At 36.5% G+C, this 5131-nt stretch overlaps 1 non-coding gene across 1 annotated transcript; it reads left to right on the forward strand.

Annotated features, from left to right (window-relative positions):
* The first annotated feature begins 338 nt into the window (after positions 1-338).
* Positions 339-445, forward strand: LOC150019533 (U6 spliceosomal RNA). The gene has a single exon (XR_016509385.1). It is a non-coding gene; the product is annotated as a U6 spliceosomal RNA (small nuclear RNA).
* The last annotated feature ends 4686 nt before the right edge of the window (positions 446-5131 follow it).

The raw sequence follows: 5131 nt of genomic DNA on the forward strand, positions 1-5131 counted from the left end.
CCAGTACTTGAAGGGGATACAGTCTGGGGGCTACATAGTCAAAGATGGGAAGACCCTTGTGCATTTGATCACTGGCTCTCTCCTGTTTCTCACATGCTTAGGGATCGCTTGGTTGCCTTCTCTAAAAATGTTTGCCATGTGTTCAAACTTTGTTAGAAATAGAAAACAGCCAGGACTTCAGCCTGCCACACAACAACCATTGTACATTTCCATAGAGAATCTCGGCAGTTTTTACATTTTTGGTACCACCGCCCTTTTGTGTATATTAACATAAAACCAGTCAAGATTTGGAAGCGGTTACTTTAAAATCATTGCATGTTAATAATAATCAACAACTGGTACTTGCTTTGGCAGCACATATACTAAAATGGGAACAATACAGAGAAGATTAGCATGGCCCCTGAGCAAGGATGACAAGCATATTCGTCAAGTGTTCCATATTTTTGTTGGGGGACTGGGTGTAAAGGGTGAAGGAATTGAGAAGTATAGATTGGTACTTACAAAATAGTCCTGAGGATGTAAAGTATAGCATAGAATAATTGTATAGTTGATAATATTATCATAATGACGTATGGCATGAGTTGGGTACTGGAAATATCAGAGAGAGCACTTTGTGAGTACAAAATGATTGTCTAACCACTATGCTGCACATCTGAAATAAATACAAAATAATATTAAATATAAACTGTAATTGAATAAAATTAAGAAAATAAAGAATGAATTTTAATTTTAATAATAATAATCAGCAAGTGGGCAATGCTTTATGATTTTATAAAACACCTTTATATACAGCAGTGGATCTGAATCAGGGACAACCTTCTCCTCCCCACCAGGGGACATTTGACATTGTCTGGAGCCATTTTTGGTCATACAAACTGGGCCTGTGTTTCTCTAATGGGTAGAGGCTAGGGATGCTGCTAAACATCCCACAATGTACAGGGCAGCCCCTAACAAAGTATTATTTGTCCTAACTGTCAATAATGCTGAGGTTGAGAAACCCTGATACATATGATCTCATTTACATTTTTGCAATGATGGCATGAGTTATGTATTATTAAAATTCCTTTACCAATAAAAGATCCTGAAGGCCCAGGGTGATGAGTTCCTTGTTCAAGATTATAAATCACAAAGCTAGGCATCTCAGGATAAGCCTTTTTTTTTTTTTTTTTGGTTTGTTTGTTTACCCCAGCTTTATTGAGGTATAATTGACAGTAAAGAAATTGTATATATTTAAGATATACCAGATAATGTTTGAAATATGTATATGTTGTGAAATGTTACAAAAATCAAGCTAATCAGCACATCTATTACCTCACATAATTACCTTCTTTTATATTTTTGTGGTGATATCACTTAAGATCTATTCTCTTAGCAAATTTCAGGGATATGATAAATATTGTTACCTATAGTCACCATGCTGTACATTAGGTCTCTGGAAATTTTTCATTTTGTATAACTGAAACTTTGTATTCTCTGATCAACATCTCCCATTTCCTCCTCTTTTCTCCAGCCCCTGGCAACCACTATGCTCTCCTATGCTTCTATGAGTTTGACTATTTTAAATTCTACATATAAGATCATAGAGTATTTGTCTTTCTGTGTGTGGTTCATTTCAATTAGCACAAAGTCTTTCAGATTCATTCATGTTGTTACAAATGGCAGGATTTTCTTCTTTTTCATGGCTAAATAATATTCCATTATAGATATATGCATATATATATATATATATATATATATATATATACACACACACATATTTTCTTTATCCATTCATCCATTAAGGGGCATTTAGGTTGCTTCCATGTCTTGGCTATTGTGAATAACAATGTTACAATGAACATGGGGATGGAATATCTTATTGAGATATTGATTTCATTTCCTTTGGCTAAATACACAGAAGTGGAATTGCTGGATCATAAGATAGCCATATTTTTAATCATTTGAGGAATCCTTATACTGGTTTCCATAGTTGCTGTCCCAATTTACAGTCCCAGAAACAGTGCACAGGGTTCTCTTTTCTCCACATCTTCACCAATACTTGTTATCTCTTGTCTTTGATTAAAGCCACCCTAACAGAAGGGAGGTGATATCTCATTAAATATATATATTTAACATATATATATTTCCAAGTGCAGAAAGGTACAAATTTAAAGATAAATTTATACAAATAAATCATTCCATATACATTTGCTGATATATGATAGATAAAGCTTTCAGAAACAAATGGAAATGACCAACCATATTTTTCTGAGGATCAGTGGTGTTGATCACCTTTTCATGGACCTGTTGGCCATTTGTGTGTCATCTAAGCCTGTGTAACTGCAAGCTAGCTTCATATAGCACCCGTGCTATGAAGGAGGCCAGGCAATTTAACATATGCTTCTGCTTAGACACCCTCCATGCAGCAGAAAGTTTATGGGGTCACTTCAATTGAACAAAATTATTTTCTTGACCTCATTTGATTCCCTGGTCTGAAAACATATCATCAGGTTTAAGGCATGGAAATTTTGGCCCCTGCACATTTTATTTAGCTCTTTTCCTTTTTGTTTTAATTATAGTTGAGAATATTTTGGCTGGCACAGAGAAAGTCAACTAGACTAATCTCTGACCTTGTCCTTGAAAACCCGCTACTAGGAGCCAAACCATCTGAAAGCTCCATGCCTCATGCCTGCCACAACCTAATTGGAAGGCAAAGGCCCCTCCCCTGCACTTGGTGGGCAAGGCAGGTCTCTGATAGATTCCCCAGACTAGCCAGGTTCATGGAAGTAACCGCAGGCAACAAAGCCCACACTGGTCTGTGCCATGCTGGGCTTGGGGTCACAGGGGATGCTGGCCAAATTTAGGTCACACAGCAAACCTGTCCTGCTGCTGCTGGTTCAGTCCAAGCTGTAAATCCAGAGTCTGGAATCCAGAAACCTTGCTTGCTGTATGACTCAAGAAAAGTCTCATCTCTTTAAACTACAGTTTTCCCAACTGTATAGCAGGAAGATTTTCTAACCTCTTCATGCAAGTCGGGGTTCTCTAAAGAAACAGAGCCAATATGTATAAACACACACACACATATACACACTTGTACACATACTTATACATATGTAAATATATAAACTATAAGGAATAGATATTAATTACAAGGAATATTTTATATACATATTATAAGGTTTGACTTATGCCAAATATCAAGGCTGGGAGGTCTTAAGATCTGCAATTGTCAAGCTGGAGACTCAAGGGAGCCAATGGTGTAGGTCCAGTCTGAGCCCAGGTCCTAAACCAGGAGAAGATCTATGTCCCAGCTGGGAGGCAAACAAATGGGAGACTAAATAGTCTGCTTTATTTAATGTATTCATTTATATGTTAATTTTATCCACTGCTATAGACTAAGTATTTGTGTCCCTCAAATTCTTATGTTGAAACGTAATGCCCAATGTAACAGTACTAGGAGGTGGGGCCTTGGGGAGGTGATGAGGTCATGAGGGTGGAGCCCTCATGAATGGGATTAGTGCCCTTATATGAAAGAAACTCTAGAGAGTTCTGCTGTGCCCCTTTTGCCATATGAGGTTATATCAAAAAGACAGTTATCTAAGAGCCAGAAAGCAGGCTCTTGTTAGACACCAACTTTACCAGCACCCCCATCTCAGACTTCTAGCCTCCAGAACTGTGAGAAATAAGACACTTTGAATTCTGAACTACACAGCTATACTGAAGATATAAGGCCAAAATTTAGTGATGAAAATATTTCTAATTTTTGAGTTGATGACAGCTATTCAGAAGATATAATGTGCACATATATAGAAGAGTCTATATTTGAATTTTGAAAAATTAGTTTTATTATATTCATGTGGCTTAACAAAAGACCTCTGTTTATGCATCCTTAAGATATATATTCCCTGAGTTCTAGGTTCTTAGATGAAATGTTATCTTTTTAAATTAAAAACAAGTAATTATCATAGTGTTCTGGCAAAAGTATCAAGTGCTATGGATTTATGGATTAAAGAACTAAAACATTATTTCCGTATTGAAATAATCTGTTTCTCCCACAGTGAAAAAGAATTCCATGATAGACTATAATATTGTTCAAAGTAGTAGCTGCTCCTTTCTGGGCAGAGATTTTAATTTCCATCCCATATCAGGCTTGGCCATGTGACTTTGGCCCACGAAGTCATTGTGGGTTTTCACAGTCCCCTTTTACGTCTCTCTGAAGATAGGCAATGTTTCAGATCAAGGCTGCCACCAACTTGGGTTCTGGACATGAAGTGGAGCCTGCAGCAGACATAATACAAGCTAGAAATAAACTGTTTGTTGTTGTAGGCCATTGGGATTTTGAGGTTGTTTTTCACTACAGCATGACCTAGCTTGCCCTGACCGTTAGGTGACCTGGAATTTTCCCTGAACTGTAACTTCTGTTCTCAGGGAGGCTTTCCCAGCTTGAGAAATAAGATCAATTCAAAGGATATGTTTGCTTTCCATTGCACTGAGGATACATCAAAGAAGGAAATGGTCTTAGCCCAGATTTCAGGTAAGAAAAATCTGACTCTGATTATTCACAGAAAATATGTAAGGATGTATATATAGGCTTTGAACTTAGCCTGAGTTCAAATTCTGGCACTACCACTCACCTGCTAGATAGCCTCAGGAAGTTACACAACCTTTGTGAGAATGCATTTTTTCTCCCATAAACCTTGAATAAAAATACTTATATTACACATTGTGTGAAGATTAAATTATATTATATATATAAAGCACTTAGCATAGCGTAGGAGCCCAAGACTATGGGTTTACAAGATGTAAGAGTTCAGCAAAGGGTAGTTATCATTAACATTTGTGTATACACACATAGAAAAGTTAAATACCCTAGGTACTCAATCTGAATGCTGATAAAACACTCACAAATATAGATAGAAATGTAATAACTTAAATCACTCACTAGTTAGCATAACTATGCATCACATTTTGCTCTAATTGCTATATGGCTAGATAGCAATTTAAATTGTTTGATAATTACTAACATTTGAGAAACCAAGTTTATTTGAAACCTTTTTTGGAAAGAGAATATGTTCATAAATATAAAATTGCTAGAGATGTATTTAAACCAAGCCACTAAATCATTTCAGCCAACTTTAGAAAACATGCCTGC

This window comes from Furipterus horrens, unplaced genomic scaffold (genome assembly GCF_987537825.1).
Source record: "Furipterus horrens unplaced genomic scaffold, mFurHor1.1.pri manual_scaffold_2, whole genome shotgun sequence".
Lineage (NCBI taxonomy): Eukaryota > Metazoa > Chordata > Mammalia > Chiroptera > Furipteridae > Furipterus > Furipterus horrens.